This window comes from Littorina saxatilis, linkage group LG13 (genome assembly GCF_037325665.1).
Source record: "Littorina saxatilis isolate snail1 linkage group LG13, US_GU_Lsax_2.0, whole genome shotgun sequence".
Lineage (NCBI taxonomy): Eukaryota > Metazoa > Mollusca > Gastropoda > Littorinimorpha > Littorinidae > Littorina > Littorina saxatilis.
In genome coordinates, this window is record NC_090257.1 from 30,456,813 (window position 1) to 30,476,105 (window position 19,293).

The 19,293-nt window shown below is 40.5% G+C and overlaps 1 long non-coding RNA gene across 1 annotated transcript; it reads left to right on the plus strand.

Annotated features, from left to right (window-relative positions):
- The first annotated feature begins 5,793 nt into the window (after nucleotides 1-5,793).
- Nucleotides 5,794-8,878, plus strand: LOC138945477 (uncharacterized). The gene is made up of 2 exons (XR_011449009.1): nucleotides 5,794-6,367; nucleotides 6,853-8,878. It is a non-coding gene; the product is annotated as an uncharacterized lncRNA (long non-coding RNA).
- Nucleotides 8,879-19,293: the final 10,415 nt, after the last annotated feature.

The window sequence follows — 19,293 nt, forward strand, 5'->3', positions numbered from 1 at the left end:
AGTGAAACCAGGCATTACGTGTAATTCCTGAATATCGTTTGATAGAATCGGTCGAACAACAACACCTTTGACTCTCGCTCGTTTCTTCTTCTTTTGATACTCTGCGCACAAAGATTTGTAAAGTGGGGTTCACGTAGGACAGGGTCCAGATTGCATTCATCTTGCTAAAACAACAACATGTCAATGTACCCGAGCGCTACATTCAAACTACTAAAGATCGTGAACAACTTACGTCGAATAATAATAACAAATCTCCCTTATGAGAAAAAAAACCCCGTTTACACAGTGTTTCTCAAGCGAACATTAATAATAATTTGATATCGTAGCTTATTTAACAGCCCAGGTATGTGAGATAACACAACACAATTTTCTTATTAGCTGTTTTTGTTCCAGCAAGAACGATACAGTCAGTGTACTAAGCCTTTTTTTACATTTAGTCAAGTTTTGACTAAATGTTTTAACATAGAGGGGGAATCGAGACGAGGGTCGTGGTGTATGTGTGTGTGTGTGTGTGTGTGTGTGTGTGTGTGTGTGTGTGTGTGTGTGTGTGCGTGTGTGTGTGTAGAGCGATTCAGAGTAAACTACTGGACCGATCTTTATGAAATTTTACATGAGAGTTCCTGGGTATGATATCCCCAGATATTTTTTCCATTTTTTTTATAAATGTCTTTTATGACGTCATATCCGGCTTTTTGTAAAAGTTGAGGCGGCACTGTCACACCTTCATTTTTCAATCAAATTGATTTAAATTTTGGCCAAGCAATTTTCGACAAAGGCCGGACTTTGGTATTGCATTTCAGCATGGAGGCTTAACAATTAATTAATGACTTTGGTCATTAAAAATCTGAAAATTGTAATTAAAATTATTTTTTTATAAAACGATCCAAAATTACTTTTATTTTATTCTTCATCATGTTCTAATTCCAAAAACATATAAATATGTTATATTCGGATTAAAAGCAAGCTCTGACAATTAAAAATATAAAAATTATGATTAAAATTAAATTTCCGAAATCGTTTTAAAAGCAATTTCATCTTATTCCTTGTCGGTTCCTGATTCCATAAACGTATAGATATGATATGTTTGGATTACAAACACGCTCAGAAAGTTAAAACGAAGGTACAGTAAAGCGTGCTATGCAGCACAGCGCAACCGCTACCGCGCTAAACAGGCTCGTCACTTTCACTGCCTTTTGCACTAGCGGCGGGCTACGGTCATTGTGAAAAAATGCAGTGCGTTCAGTTTCATTCTGTGAGTTCCACAGCTTGACTAAATGTAGTAATTTCGCCTTACGCGACTTGTTGTTACCTCCCTTTGACATTATAATTATGTGTCAATTACTCTATCAGAGACAGCATTGGAGATAACCCGGTTTCAGTATTGTTTCACGATAGACGTAGAGCTGAATACCAACACTCAAATCTGTTTTTGACAAACACCACACGTACATCACTTACTTTCCCAAGAGATGATACTCATGACGTGACTTTGTCGTTTTCTGGAAGGCAGTTTTTACTTCTTCGATTGTTCTGAAGTACACTCGGGAGCAACTTTCTGCCGTCCTTTTCATAATGTTCAAACAAACGTCGAGTAAACAATTGTTCTTTTTCATTATCCTCCATGGTGACGAATAAGCAACTGGTGAAAACTCGACTGGAAATATTGGACCTCGGCTTTCCATTGTGACATGCACTCACTCTTACGTGAAATTCAAACTGTGGTGAACACTATGTCAGAAATACATTATTTTGCATTACGAACCATCACTCATAATCGCAAAATAAAATGTGCATTCATTTCAAAGCTCACTTGATTGAATGTCAGTTACTATATTCACACCATGACATTTTGTCAACACTTTGTCATAAAAAAATGTTCTCACTGTCATCAAAGAGGTAATGTGTATTGCCTGAATTGCTTCAGGCAATAAGCGTAATTTTGAGAGTCAAATTTCAGGCATTACGTGTAATGCCTGGTATTTTTAGGCATTACGTGTAATGCCTAGTGGTCTCAGGCATTACGCGTAATGCCTGAACATTTCAGGCATTACGCGTAATGCCTGGTTTCACTTAATGCCTGTAACATATATATGTCGTGCCAAATTCACGTAATTGCCGATTCCGCGTAATGGGCAACATTTTTGCCCATTTCGCGTAATCGGCAAAACGCTGCCCAATACGTGAAATCGGCAGCGTTTTGCCGAAATCGCGTAAACGCCTCCAAAACTTGCCTATTTCGCGAATTCGGCAGCCGATTACGCGGAATCGGCAGCCGATTACGCGTAATGGGCAAGTTGCCCAGTACGCGAAATCGGCAATAGCAAGTTAAGTGTGCGTGTGTTCGTGCGTACGTGTGTGTGTGTGTGTGTGTGTGTGTGTGTGTGTGTGTATGTGTGTGTGTGTGGTCGATCGATCTCTCTCTCTCTCTCTCTCTCTCTCTCTCTCTAACAGTGTCAATGACAGTAAAACAGAAAAAAACACGAGCCACACACAGAGTGAACGGTTTGTGAGCATATCCTCAGGAAATACTTGTTCTCGTGTGCCCGTATTATCAATCAAACAAGGGGCCTTAGTGATTGAAACTCACAAACAATACCAAATTTTAAACTTTTAGTTTAAGCTTTCATTTTGCTGATAGCAGAGGAACAGTCAGCATGGACGGCAAGCATCGTGCGCGTTTTGATGAAAAAATGAAAAATGAAAAGTTTTCCAAGTACACATTGCCCAACGCAGACGACTACCGCTACGTGGTGAATGTCTTGTCCGGCGATGGAGATCGAAAGAACAGAAACGTTTACTACATTAAGGAGAAGTTTGATCTGGTTGAAGTTGCTGGGATGAAGAAGGTGATCAAAGTAAGAGCTCTCTCTCTCTCCCTCTATCTCTCTCTCTGTCTGTCTCTCTCTGTCTCTCTCTGTGTCCCTCTCTGTGTATCTCTCTGTCTGTCTCTGTCTCTGTCTCTGTCTCTGTCTCTCTCTCTCTCTCTCTCTCTCTCTCTCTCTCAATTCACGAAAATTGTTTTTTCTCTCAACTTTTTACGTGCTTAAGCTTGTTCGAAACGTGTGTTCATTTTGCATTGACAATCAAGTTTGTTTGTGTGACGTGTCTGTTAATGTGTCATTTTGTGTTGATCTCTCTTACACACACACACACACACACACACACACACACACACACACACACACACACACACACACACACACACACACACACACACACACACACACACACACACACACACACACACGTACAAATGTGTAAGTGTTCGCGTTCGTAAATGCAACTGAAATTAATTATAATGACATTGTGCAGATACGGAAAACGCAACAAGAAACTCCCCGGTACATCGTCACCCAAAATGAGCTATTCGACGTCCTGTTTGAGGCACATGTCAACACTGGGCACGGAGGCGAGAAAAAACCCAAAACAATTCTCCAAGATAAGTACGCGAACATTTCCGGTAAAATGATTAACTGTTTTGTGTCGGCCTGTGAAACCTGTTGCTTCAGTGGTTGACGAACTAAAGAACATGTGGCAAAACCTTCGCATTGTACATGGGCGGGCTCGACATCCCCAGAGCCAGGGTTCAGTAGAGCGATCGAACGCAGATGTGAAGCAAATGCTGATTTTATTATTATTATTATTATTATTATTATTATTATTCTCTTTATTTATATTATTATTCTCTTTATTTATATAGCGCCTTATCCGAAGTTCAAAGCGCTTTATAGCTTTGATAGCGTGGACCATCGACAACAGCACCAGTAACTGGTCTGAAGGGCTCCGCTTTGTCCAGCTACAAAAGAATTCATCCCCACACAGAAATCTGCAGAACAAAACTCCATACGAGGTGTTGTTTGGGGGAAAACTGAGATTGGGTCTGCAGAAGACCTTTCTGCCTAAAGAAGTTGCGGGCGTGCTGACGACAGAGGAAGAGCTGGAATCTGCCATACGAGAGATGACAGGGGCCGAGGAAGTTGATGACGAGGCCATGGCCGTACCAGAGATGACAGGGCCAGAGGGAGTTACAGACGAAGCCATGGCCATACCAGAGTTGACAGGGGTGGCAGAACCCGTTGCTCAAGACGTTGTGGCAGTAGACAAAGAAGATGTGGCTGCCAGTGCAGATTTAGAGACTGGAGATGAGGAATCAGCACAATCCGATTGTTCCCAGGCAGATCCCAGATCTCAAGAAGAAGAGAATGACAATACATCTGATGACCCCACAGTTGCTGAACACACGAAGAAGATAAGGGCGTGCCGAGCGGAGGCTTCACTTGGCCAAGAAAAAAGTAGCGCTCAAATGCTGTCTTCGAGCAATGCCAAACAACCCTCCCTAAACGTCGGGGACTGTGTCCTACTTCCAGTGTCTGAGTTTGACAGGGGTCGACTCGACGCCAGAAATATCCCCGGAGTCGTGTCTATAAAATCACAGAACACGGCGCGTATAGGATCGCTACAAAGCACGGCGTCGTCAATACTGCTTATTCCAGAAACCAGTTACAGAAGGCAGATTGTCAAATCCTAAAGCTTCAAGATACAAACACAGCCGTTTCTTCTTTTAGAAAAATCGCTACTAAGCATTCCGCCCATGGTGGTCAGGGGTTTGCAAAATGCGCCTGTCAGACATCCTGCAGCTCCAAGAGATGCGCTTGTAGAAAAAGCGGCACTCTCTGCCACAGTCACTGCCACCCGAAAAACAGCAAATGTAAAAACAAATAAAAATTACTACCAAACTGCATGTCAGCCAAACTATAACCTGTGTTTGTGGTACTGAAAGATGAAAATAGCAGCTTAACTTGTATTGTTGAGGAGCGTTCTTTTTCACAACTATGCGTAATTCTTCATGTCCATCTATTTGTTCATCTTTTCCTATTATTGTTCTTTTGTTTCGAAAATAAATGTTTGCCTCGTTTGCATCACTAGTATACTGTGTGTGTGTGTGTGTGTGTGTGTGTGTGTGTGTGTGTGTGTGTGTGTGTGTGTGTGTGTGGTGTGTGTGTGTGTGTGTGTGAGTGTGTGCGTGCGTGCTAAAAAGTATATTAGCACAGTCATGGTCAGTATCGACGACAACACACACACATACACACACACACACACACACACACACACACACACACACACACACACACACACACGGACGCACACACATACACACAAACAAACATACGCACTAAACTCACTATTGCCGATTTCGCGTAATGGGCAACTTGCCTATTACGCGTAATCGGCTGCCGATTCCGCGTAATCGGCTGCCGAATTCGCGAAATAGGCAAGTTTTAGAGGCGTTTACGCGATTTCGGCAAAACGCTGCCGATTTCACGTATTGGGCAGCGTTTTGCCGATTACGCGAAATGGGCAAAAATGTTGCCCATTACGCGGAATCGGCAATTACGTGAATTCGGCACGACATATACAACAAGTCGCGTAAGGCGAAAATACAACATTTAGTCAAGTAGCTGTCGAACTCACAGAATGAAACTGAACGCAATGCAACGCAGCAAGACCGTATACTCGTAGCATCGTCAGTCCACCGCTCATGGCAAAGGCAGTGAAATTGACAAGAAGAGCGGGGTAGTAGTTGCGCTGAGGAAAGCACGCTTTTCTGAACCTCTCTTCGTTTTAACTTTCTGAGCGTGTTTTCAATCCAAACATATCATATCTATATGTTTTTGGAATCAGGAACCGACAAGGAATAAGATGAAAGTGTTTTTAAATTGATTTCGAAAATTTAATTTTGATCATAATTTTTATATTTTTAATTTTCAGAGCTTGTTTTTAATCCAAATATAACATATTTGGGTGTTTTTCAAAAATGTACGAAAAACGTGTCTTTGATTTTTAAATTAATTCAGAAAGAAACATGTCCTATCTATCTTAGTATAATACATATTTTTTTGTACAAAAATGAATAGACAACAACATGAACATTCATTAAAGTACATTCTTGGCACTTGAAAGTTAGTTTTGCATGGTTTAAACATGTAGGGGTATCTAAAAATGCCTGTCTTTTTGAAGGCACTCAAAACTTCCACCACCTCTACAAAGAAGAAAAAAAATTGTAGAACATTAAAAAAATATCCAAAAAATCGCTTTCGGGAGCACCTTTGGATTATTGCAACAGATTTTGATTGTAAGGTTGACCCAGACTCTGAATGTGGACTTAAACTCTCAAAAATGAGTGTCTCTCACTTTTTTGTCAGTGGTGTTACCAGAACAGTTAAACAGACCTACACAATGAGTACTCCTGTTTTTTAAAACCATTTTGGGCCTGTAGTTATCCCCCATCCTTCAGCAGCTTCCTGCAGCGGGAACAGCTAAGCGAGTTTGATCGCTTGTGTATGGTGGACCCGACAAGTGTAGAAAGGTAAGATGTGTTTTTTTAACGAATCAGTTGTGTTACTGTGTGTCTCTAGCGATCTGAAGGAATTTACATTCTTCTGTTACTTTTTTATTGTTTCATGTAAGGATCAAAACTACTGGGACACGTGTTTGTTCAGAACGCATGGCCTGGGGAGTGATCATTATTTTCTCAAATGAATTCTATCAGTCGTGTTACTTTCAGTCGTGTTACCTTGTGCCTGGTAACACTACTGACGAAGAGGTAACACGACTGATCTTAGATTCTTTCCTGGTTTTATTTTCATTCTTCTGCCTGCCACATACTTCTTTTGCGTGTATAATTGTTGATTATACGTGTGTCCCTGTGGGGAGGCAGAGAGAGAGTGAAAGAGGAGGGGGTTGGGGTTGGTGTGTAGGGGTGTGCCAGAGAGAGAATGCAAGACTTTTTACGGGATCATTTCTTATAAAAAGACAACTCTGTTATGATTATCAAATATTACTGTTTTTCAGGTAATCTTATGTCATGGCTCTTTCTGCTGCGGAAATACCCAATGCACAAACGTATCCTGTTGTTGTGAGAGCAGATGGTGATTGTCTACGAGCATGTGGCAGTGTCTACGCTTTTGGCCATGATCAGCGACCAGCAGAACTTAGAGCCCGCATTGTCCATGAACTCGCGTGTCATTCTGAATACTATTATACATTTTATGTGGGCGCCCAGTCATATGGGCATACAAGGCAACGAAGCTGCTGACAAGGCAGCAAAGGATGCTCCGGAGATGGCGGTTCCACCTCTTCCTGAGCAATTTGTTTTTTTCACCGACCTTCGTCGGAAGACCCTTTTTTACAGTTTAAAACTCTGGCGTGACGTTCCTAATTTTGTTTAGTAACATTGGTTAATTTCAAATATTTGTAATGTTAAACTTGTGGGGTCCTGATTTGGCCGATATGGTCCGCTGGACCCAAAAAGCAACAACTAACTAACTAACTTACTATTCTGAATACTACATGAAAGAAGAAAACCTGAGGAAATGCTTCGAGACCAGCAAATAACGCAGAGGACACATCATCAAGAGCTTTGCAATGTATTCTGACAAATACCTTCCTGGAATGTCCCTGGAGGAGAACACCGTAAAACGAATATAGGAAGCGGAAGTGATGAAGATAATAAAGCAAAAAACATTCATGGGTATATATATATATATGGACGTCTGCACGTGTTGACATGAACATGACGCACTGGATCCCAAACCACTTCACACCGGGTCTACCATATTCACCAACTGCTGACTGCACTCCTAATCAAGTTCCTGAGTAGTTGAATGTGCTAGAGTCCAGCTAGGTCACTGTACTGTTCGTGCCAGAACGTTGGGGATTCCACTGCTGGTCTGTTTCAGAACGTTTTATTGTTTGTCGAAACATCTAAAGGCAATTTGGTGTCAGTGGTGTTACCATGCCTGTAATGTTACTGTTTAAAAAAAACTGTGTAGCTTTGGTTGTTTAAAGATAATCCTGTTTATGCTTTGTCTTCACCGTTTGAGGAAAATAATTGTATTTCTGTCAAACAGTAAGTAAACACTGCTGATCGTTTTTGTACGTGTAACTTCTGTCGAAACCAGCCAAGGCAATTTGGTCTCAGTGCTGTTACCATCTGTCAATAATTTTGCTGTTAGAATCAATAATGTTACAGTGCAAAATGTTTGCAGTACATTTCTGTAGTAATGCTGAAAATAAATAAGATTTTGTTCTTTCCTTGAATCATATAAAATTGCGATTTTGCTAGGCCTGTGCAAATTCACGGCGCTATCATTACAGTTTATTTTGTGACAAGTTTGCATTTTTTTGGTCAAATTGTGGAGTTAGGCTTAAAAGGTGGAAATAAAGTAAAAATGTCTTACTATAAGCAAATTTGTTTGTTCCATTTAATTAACTTTACGTTTAAAGTTAAAATCAGTTCATAAATCAAAGTTAGCTAAGGATGGTCAGTTGTGTTATGAGACGTCAGTCATGTTACTCAGTCGTGTTACTCACATGTCATTGGTGTTACTGAGGCTTCTGAATGCAGAATTTCCAGGAAGATATAATTCTTTTCAGTCTGTTTATCTTTTGCTCAATGCTCTCATAATACTTGATTCGAGAAAAATACAATTGCAAGAAATGTACAAGTTTCAAGCTGCTGGCGATGTTTGACATTTTTCAAAAATGATTTTTATTCATTTGAGTGACAATTTCTTTAATTTGTATTGCTTTCTTTCACTTTAAGGTATATATTTTTCTTCAGAAAGTGAAAAGTGTATTGTTTTTGTCATACTGGAGGCAAACTAGTCATCTGTCAACATTTCTTTCAACCTAAAAAAAATTAAAGAAAGAGTAACACGACTGACCACTGCAACAAAATATTTTTTGTTTATTTATTTTTTTGGCAAAACCATTCTTTATTAAGAGTACATATCTTATGTTAACATGGCACTGGGTGTGCTGAATAATGTCAACGCATTTGTTAAGAGTTTGGAATAAATTCACTTTTAACCATTCACTAGTCTCATTTTTCGTTCTTTTTTGAAAAACACCCATGTATATGTTTTTGGAATCAGAAAATGATGGAGAATAAGATGAACGTAAATTTGGATCGTTTTATAAAAAAAATATTTTTTTACAATTTTCAGATTTTTAATGACCAAAGTCATTAATTAATTTTTAAGCCACCAAGCTGAAATGCAATACCGAAGTCCGGCCTTCGTCGGAAATTACTTGACCAAAATTTCAAACAATTTGGTTGAAAAATGAGAGCGTGACAGTGCCGCCTCAACTTTCACGAAAAGCCGGATATGACGTCATCAAAGACATTTATCAAAAAAATTAAATACTCGTCTGAGGATATCATACCCAGGAACTCTCATGTCAAATTTCATAAAGATCGGTCCAGTAGTTTAATCTGAATCGCTCTACACACACACACAGACAGACAGACAGACACACACACACACACACAGACACACATACACCACGACCCTCGTCTCGATTCCCCCCTCTACGTTAAAACATTTAGTCAAAACTTGACTAAATGTAAAAATACGAGGCAATAACCTAAAGCAAAATCGTGACTCCTGTCGTGCAAACAAACCACAGGACAATGCGCACAGAGGGCACTGATATTTATTCAGACACAAAACCCCTAAACCTGTTTTATTTGTACAACGTTTGCCACTAGGCGAGTGATTATTATACATCCTTTTCTTTCCAATGCCATAACAATGCGACAAAAACGTCACTTCTTTTTTTCGTCTTCTTCTTCGTTCATGGGCTTAGACTCCCACGTTCACTCATGATTTTAGCACGAGTGGATTTTTACGTGTATGACCGTTTTTACCCCGCCATTTAGGCAGCATACGCCGATCTCATGCTGGGTATTTTCGTGTTTCTATAACCCACCGAACTCTTGATATAGATTACAGGATCTTTTTCGTGCGCACTTGCTCTTGTGCTTGCGTGTACACACGAAGGGGGTTAAGTCACTAAGCAGGTCTGCACATAAGTTGACCTGGGAGATCGGAAAAATCTCCACTCTTAACCCACCAGGCGGCAGCGACCGGGATTCGAACTCACGACCTCCCGATTAGGAGGCCGACGTCTTACCACTGCGCCCGACACTTCTTTTAAATGCACAGTCCTTCCCAGATCTTCCCAGGCTTTTAAGTGGGACAAGAAATCCACTTGGACACACGCCACGAATCAGCTTCCTGACTGCTTCCTTTAGAATTGGAATTTGTTTGTTTGTTTGTTTGTTTGCTTAACGCCCAGCCGACCACGAAGGGCCATATCAGGGCGGTGCTGCTTTGACATGTAACGTGCGCCACACACAAGACAGAAGTCGCAGCACAGGCTCCATGTCTCACCCAGTCACATTATTCTGACACCGGACCAACCAGTCCTAGCACTAACCTCATAATGCCAGACGCGAGGCGGAGCAGCCACTAGATTGCCAATTTTAAAGTCTTAGGTATGACCCGGCCGGGGTTCGAACCCACGACCTCCCGATCACGGGGCGGACGCCTTACCACTAGGCCAACCGTGCCGGTTGGAATTTGTTGATGAATTCCTTATTTAAATTGACACTGGTGTCAATCCACAACATCAATTCCGAAATTCCCTCTGTTCAATGGAAGCAGTTGGGCAATTTATATTATTATGTGCGACGGGGACAGTAGCCTAGTGGAAAAGACATCGGCCTCCTAATCGGAAAGTCGTGATTTCAAATCCCTGCGGCGGCCGCCTTGTGGGTTAAGGGTGGAGATTTGTCCGATCTCCCAGGCCAACTTATGTGCAGACCTACTAGTGCATTATCCTCCTTCGTGTGTACACACAAGCACAAGACCAAGTGCCCACGGAAATGATCCTGTAACCCATGTCAGAGTTCGGTGGGTTATAGAAACACGAAAATACCCAGCATGCTTCCCCCGGAATCGGCGTATGGCTGCTAGAATGGCGGGGTAAAAACGGTCGTTCACGTAAAAATTCACTCGCTCACGTAAAATTCCACTCGTTTCAGCCCATGAAAAAAAAAGAAGAAGAAGAAGAAGAAGAAGAAGAAGAAGAAGAATATTGTTAGGTGCCCAAGTGGAGGTATGGGCTGATGAGCCAAATCGTTTTCATGGGAAGGAATTTAATGTGCCTTTGAAACAGAAGATGTAACATAAGGGGAAATAATTCAAAGCAATTCCAGATCTGAGCTGGTGAGTCAAATCGTTTACACGGGTAGAGATGTGCTTTTAATACAGCAGATGACACATATATACGGGACAATAATGTAGAGCAACAAAAGCTTCCCTTCCTGCAAACGAATTGCAGAATAAAACGCAAAGAGAGAACTAATATTTAAACAGGCACAATCCCTTTAAGCCGTTTGTTTAAATTTGTCAACCGTTTGCGCCTAGGAAATGATGAGCCAAATCATTTACACTGGAATGAGCCTTTAATACAATAGATGAAACGTACGGGACAATAACGTAGAGACACACATTCTTCTCCTTCCTGCAAACGAATTGCAGAACAAAACGCGAAGAGAGAACTAATATTTAAACAGACACAATTCCTTTAAGCCGTTTGTTTAAATTTGTCAACCGTCTGCGCCAGGGAAATTGAGGACAGCTAGCATACAGCCCCTATTTTTTTGACACCGTGACAATGCGGCAGAAACTTGACTTTTTTCCACTCCCCATATTCTGACACGTTTCCGTCATATATAGTTATTGCAGAGAATGCAACTTATCGACTTTCCAGAGGGTCGCACAGTGCTCCTCACTGGGAGGTCGCAGAAATAGACGGGGCTTGAAGTTGAAGTAGTTTATTATGTCCTAGCTTCGACCGTCTCGGTTTCCTGATGGACATTTTACAGTACAGAGGAACCCTCTTCTTGAGACCATAACAAATCTGAGAAAATCAGGTCTTAAAAAGGAGGGAGTCTTAAAATGGAGGTAAATTTACAAAGGTTGTCAACAGAACATCTTAACAAGTCGCGTAAGCCGAAATTACTACGCACTGTATTTTTTCACCAAGACAGTACAGCTTCGTCAATCCCTGCGTGAAGGAAATCGCTCACCTCCCACGTGCAAAACGTAGTGATATTGACACGCCAGATTAGCGCGGAAGCGTATTGTGCTAAGCAGGAAAGCGTGCTTTTCTGTATTCTTGTTAACTTTCTGAGCTTGTTTTGAATACAACCTATCATATCCATATAGTTTTGGAATCAGGAAATGAGAAAGAATAAGATGAAATCATTTTTGGATCGATTTCTTAAATTTTAATCGTAAGACTAATTAATCTATTTTCGTTAATTGTGATCACATTTTAAGAGTAAAAATGACATAAGTATATATTTTTAGATTCAGAATGTGATGAAGAATACGACGCAATCAATTTTAAATCTGTTTGCAAAAAATCGATTTTAATGACAACTTTAATGAGCAAACTCATTAATTAAATTTTAAACCTCCAAGCTGAAATGCAATACCAAAGTCCAAGCTTCGTCGAAGATTACTTGACCAAAATTTCAACCAATTTGGGTTAAAAATGAGAGCGTGACAGTGCCGCCTCAACTTTCACGAAAAGCCGGATATGACGTCATCAAAGACATTTATCCAAAAAAGGAAAAAAGAAATCTGGGGATATCATACCCAGGAACTCTCATGTCAAATTTTATAAAGATCGGTCCAGTAGTTTACTCTGAATCGCTCTACACACACACACACACACACACACACACAGACACACACACACACACACACAGACACACATACACCACGACCCTCGTCTCGATTCCCCCTCTATGTTAAAACATTTAGTCAAAACTTGACTAAATGTAACAAGTCGCGTAAGGCGAAATTACTACATTTAGTCAAGCTGTCGAACACACGGAATGAAACTGAACGCACTGTATTTTTTCACCAAGACAGTACAGCTTCGTCAATCCCCGCGTGAAGGAAATCGCTCACCTTCCACGTGCAAAACGTAGTGATATTGACACGCCAGATTAGCGCGGTGGCGTATTGTGCTAAGCAGGAAAGCGCGCTTTTCTGTATTCTTGTTAACTTTCTGAGCTTGTTTTGAATACAACCTATCATATCTATATGTTTTTGGAATCAAGAAATGATAAAGAATAAGATGAAATCATTTTTGGATCGATTTCTTAAATTTTAATCGTAAGACTAATTAATCTATTTTCGTTAATTGTGATAACATTTTAAGAGTAAACATGACATATATATATATTTTTAGATTCAGAATGTGATGAAGAATACGATGCAATCAATTTTAAATCTGTTTGCGAAAGATCGATTTTAATGATAACTTTAATGAGCAAACTCATTAATTAAATTTTAAGCCTTCAAGCTGAAATGCAATACCAAAGTCCGGGCTTCGTTGAAGATTACTTGACCAAAATTTCAACCAATTTGGATGAAAAATGAGAGCGTGACAGTACGTGCCGCCTCAACTTTCACGAAATGCCGGATATGACGTCATCAAAGACATTTACCAAAAAAATGAAACAAATGTCTGGAGATACCATACTCAGGATCTCTCATGTCAAGTTTCATGAAGATCGGTCCAGTAGTTTTCTCTGAATCGCTCTACACACACACACACACACACACACACACATATACACCACGACCCTCGTCTCGATTCCCCCCTCTACGTTAAAACATTTAGTCAAAACTTGACTAAATGTAAAAAGCAAGGTCTTAAAAGAGAGGAAGTGTTAAATTGTCTTAAAAGGAGGGTTTCACTGTATCACGGAAGTTTGCGCACACTGTGTGGTGTCGTTTCGATTGTGGTATGATAAATTGCACTTATAAGTATGGCAAAATTGACTCGGGCGTAATGCTAAAGAATAGTGTCTCAAAGTCAAGGAAGTTGTTGCTATGTACCAACATTTTAAGCGGAGAGAAAATCGTGGTGAAAGCGATACTTTTTTAAACTTGGAAAATCGATTTATTTGCGCAACCTTTATTTTCATGTTCAAGGGATATAACTCCTTGGCAGACTGTTGACGGAGAGAGTTAATTTGTGACACTGTCATTGAGGGTTTTCAGCTGTTAAAGGTACCGTTCTCCTCCCCCCCCCCACGCACACACCCCAACACACACACGGACACAGACAAGACACAGACGCAGACACACAGAGACTCGGACACAGACACAGACACAGTCATAGACTTGCTGATAGGCAACCCAACTAATCTGACGAGACAAAAAGAGTCCGCTTTGGTCTTTGATTATTACACCCCCGGTATAGTTACACCCCCGGTATAGGGGTGTGTATAGGTTTCACTCGATGTGTTTGTTTGTTTGTTTGGGTGTTTGTTTGTGTTCGCATATAGATCTCAAGAATGAACGGACCGATCGTCACCAAACTTGGTGAACAGGTTCTATACATTCCTGAGACGGTCCTTACAAAAATTGGGACCAGTCAAACACACGGTTAGGGAGTTATTGGTGGATTAAGATTAAGACTGACATATTAATGGTCAATTGTTTGTTTGGGTGTGTGTTTGTGTTCGCATATAGATCTCAAGAATGAACGGACCGATCGTCACCAAACTTGGTGAACAGGTTCTATACATTCCTGAGACGGTCCTTACAAAATTTGGGACCAGCAAACACACGGTTAGGGAGTTATTGGTGGATTAAGATTAAGACTGACATATTAATGGTCAATTGTTTGTTTGGGTGTGTGTTTGTGTTCGCATATAGATCTCAAGAATGAACGGACCGATCGTCACCAAACTTGGTGAACAGGTTCTATACATTCCTGAGACGGTCCTTACAAAAATTGGGACCAGTCAAACACACGGTTAGGGAGTTATTGGTGGATTAAGATTAAGACTGACATATTAATGGTCAATTGTTTGTTTGTCTGACTTCTGACTTCCGACTTCCGACGTCCGACGTCCGACTTTTGACTTTTGACTTTTGACTTCTGACTTCTGACTTCTGACTTTTGACTTTTGACTTTTGACTTTTGACTTTTGACTTTTGACTTTTGACTTTTGACTTTTGACTTTTGACTTTTGACTTTTGACTTTTGACTTTTGACTTTTGACTTTTGACTTCTGACTTCTGACTTCTGACTTCTGACTTCTGACTTCTGACTTCTGACTTTTGACTTTTGACTTTTGACTTTTGACTTTTGACTTTTGACTTTTGACTTCTGACTTTTGACTTTTGACTTTTGACTTTTGACTTCTGACTTCTGACTTTCTCTCTTCTGACTTCTTCTGACTTCTGACTTTTGACTTTTGACATTTGACTTCTGACTTCTGACTTTTGACTTTTGACTTCAAGTTCTGACTTTCTCTCTTTTGACTTTTGACTTCTGACTTTCTCTCTTCTGACTTCTGACTTCTGACTTTTGACTTTTGACTTCTGACTTCTGACTTTTGACTTTTGACTTTTGACTTTTGACTTCTGACTTTTGACTTTTGACTTTTGACTTCTGACTTCTGACTTCTGACTTTCTCTCTGTCTCTCTGTCTCTCTGTAAGGACGGGGGTGTTTTTCCTACCTCGGAGGAATTTCTTGTTGGGCCAGCATCCAACCGTGAGATTCGACGATGCAGAAACTGTAACAAAGGAAGCAAACATGTTCTGTAATTTTCATAAAGGAGCGTTCGTTGACGCTGTTATTCTTCTATCTCAAACTCGCAGTGAATACAAAGGAAGCGAGAACACAATGAACAATAATTATGTGAGTTTTTGTGTGAATGTGTTGTTGTTTTATGGTGTTTTTATTTGAGGCATAGACGTCCTTCCGATTAAACGTGTCATCCGCATGAATTTCTTTCAAGCCGAACATCCGTCTGAAGGAAACAAAGCCTTGCAATACAGTGGAACCCCCCTTTTAGGACCTCCGAAAATCTGAGAAAATCAGGACTTAAAAGGGAGGGAGTCTTAAAATGGCGGTAAATGTACAGAGGTTATGAACAGAATGTCTGAGAAAACAAGGTCTTAAAAGGGAGGGAGTCTTAAATTGGGGGGGGGGGGGTCTTAAAATGGGGGTTTCACTGTAGTAGACGGCCACAGAGATACACTTAGCGTTACGAGCGATTCTCGATGTACTACATGCACGCGAAAACAGAGCTACATCTGTTGCGCCCGCGATGTTGGCCTTTAAACAAGGATTAATTCCCAGCATTATTCTCAAATTGATCGTATTTTCAGAACCTTGCGACTGCCGGAACTGTGCTGCGTTTGCTTGGCGCATTTCTAGTCTGTGTTACTTGGCTTCGGCTTGACTGTATACATTCAAATCGACGATTATTTCTCGCCATTATTTGCGCATCGGCGCTATATTCAATAACATTCGATTGACAGAAACGTGACTGCTTTGTTAGCTTGAAGAATTTGTATTCTGTGTTCAGTAGGGCTTAAAGAGAAAAAAATCTGTGTGACCGATCAGCGGAATTCAAAACACAATAACAATAAAAATAACGAGATGTTTATTGTCCATTAAAGTATAAGTGCAGTAAACAAAGAAATAAAACTACAAAGATGGAAAATTGCCTTTGACGTATCTGGACCTGTCCGTTAGCCAAATGAAAATATCATTTTTTTCTACTGTAACGAAACGAAACGAAACAAAACTGCAAATAAATCAGAACGTTACTTTGTTGTCAATTCTTGCTTTGCAACGTGTAGCTGAAGCATTAGCACTGATGGCACAATCCACTTAAACTACATTAAATTTGTAAATATACCAATAACTATTTTATTAACAAACGTTACTAGTATTCCCTTATGCAATTATCGATTGTGAAATTACAATTCAATAACTTTAAAATTGCTATTACAATAAATGGTTTGTTGTATGATCCAGTCAGTTTGTTTCAATTTCCAAATCTAGACTGAAGAGACATTTTGTGACATCACCCGTTGTTGTTGTCATATTGTTTTTAAGTCTACAGTTTTCTTGCAATGCGAAATATACCATCTCTGATTTTAAAATAAGAAAACAAAGGTGAATTGAATATTATCCACGCTCACCACGGCGGAAGTGCTCCAGCTCTGAGGGGCCACTTTTTCGCAGTCGGCTCAGATCTCTCGCCACGGTAGGTGTCGAAGGCAGTGTTTCACTATACGTTTTGGTTTGTAACGTTCATAAATGCATTGGGTATTACCACAAGTAGGCGAATAGATGCCACAGGGAATAGAAATCGCAAGAATTGATCATTTCTGTCAAAAAGTGGAGATTTTTGTGCATTTTCGTGGTTATGTTGGATACAGACTGACACAGACCATCGAAACCCTAATGGAGAGCTGAAACAATGCTAGAACAATGTTTTGGCGTCAAAAAAAGTTTCAGATTGCTCCTAGATTTCTCTCAAAATTAAATAATTTGTTAAATCGATGATCCAGCTCTGAGCAAGAGCGAAATGGGCGGAGCTTAGGTTTGTTCCAGCTCTGACGCAATTCGCAAAACAGACGAAATAAGGCCCGTATAGATGAAATATGTACTCCTGTTGATAGAATAGCATATATGTAACATTTCCTATCAGTGGATGGCATCAAAGTTGTGAAATCTGCATGCTATGCGGCAAAAACGAAACTGTTCCAGCTCTGAGGTGTTTGATCGCAAAATGTCCTGGCTCTGAGCAACTGTTGAAAATGTTCCAGCTCTGAGCATTTTTTTTATTGACTGCTCTGTAACTGAGAATTGTGAAAGATCTAAATGAAAAATCAACATAGAACCTCTTATATCTTGGGTAATAAGGTATGCCTTGACTTTTAATGTATTGCATTGCTGTTTTAGAGTATTTTAAAATTATTCTTAGAATAAAACAAATATCATTGAACCGCTGAAAAGGATGTGTACTCTAGGGTTTTTACGCATGGAACGTCTCCCACACCGTGTTCACGAGCAAACAGAAAAGAACATGTAAACTATTCGGACCCCCCCCTACCCCCCCCAAAAAAAAAAAAAAAAAAAAAAAACCCACAGAGCACAACCAACACCCACATAACCTCACAACACACACACACTCACACACACAAACACACACACTCCAAAGCCAATACACACACACACACACAAACACACACTCCAAAGCCAATACACACACACACATGCACACACATGCACACACACACACACACACACACACACACACACACACATACACACACACATACAGCACAGCACAGAAGAAGAAGAAGAAGAAGAAGAACAACAACAACAACGACAACAACAACAACAACAACAACAACAACAACAACAACAACAACAACCAAGCAGTGCAACAAATACACAATTCAATCGATCTCTAAATCACCTGACCACAAAATAAACAAACTGTTTGCGAATGACATGGTGCTGCACAGCCAGTACCCAACCCAATATATCTGTCACGTTTCAATATATCACTTAAGGTGATTATGAACCGGTTAATTACTACTAATTAACTAACCACACCACGATCCACTCTCGCAGTCATACAATTAAATAGAGTCAACAAAAGTATAAGTTTCAGACGCCTGTTTATGTATAAACTCACCACCTCCCTCGAGCCTTCACTCAAGATATGTTCCTTTCACGTTCTCAACACGTAAAAAACCTGTGGTCACTGACAAAATGCCAGTGGTATATAGAAAATTAACGTAACACGCTGAACCCGTGTAAATACAGTCAAAATGAGAATGTTCTGTTCAAAAGCTCTAGTTCATGCAGGTGTCACCACCCCACGTTGTCACTACTCCAATGAAATCACAGATAAGAAAAGACAACGGTGGTCAACGGGGTGCGTAAGACACGGTGCACTTAGCTTTCTTTCTGCTGCTGCTGCTTAGCCGGTACGCTGGTTAGCCGGTTCGCTGGTTAGCCGGTCCGCTGGTTAGCCGGTTCGCTGGTTAGCCGGTCCTCTGGTTAGCCGGTCTCCTGGTTAGCCGGTCTCCTGGTTAGCGTAGCTTTAACAGGTCCAGCCAAAGTCAGCCGTGCAGATGTTACAGGAACCCGTAACAAAGCGAAGCGAAGGCTGCAAACAGAAAGCATCGGTGCACTAAACATGTCAGCTACCCCTCACCCACCACCTTAAAACATGTCATCTTTAAATATCTCATCGAGCACGTGGGCCTGCACAAAACGGACTTTTTACAACAACAAAACAGTCATTTTCCGTCCTTCTCTCCCTATCTGCAAAAACCATATACAGATTAGTATTTTAGCGTCACAGAGAGTAAATTATGCGCTAACCTGGAAAGAACAACAGAGAGTATTTCATTCCACAAACACAGACTCATCAACAGCGTTAAATAATGATTTATTACCTCAAAAGCCTATGATTGTACTCTCAATGGAAGCAAAGTCCGCCTCCTCCCTGGAACAGCCTCTGTTCGTCAACAGTGACCAAAAACCTCCAGAACCCCTTGTCGAATCCTTATGCGAAAGCCATCGCCGACGA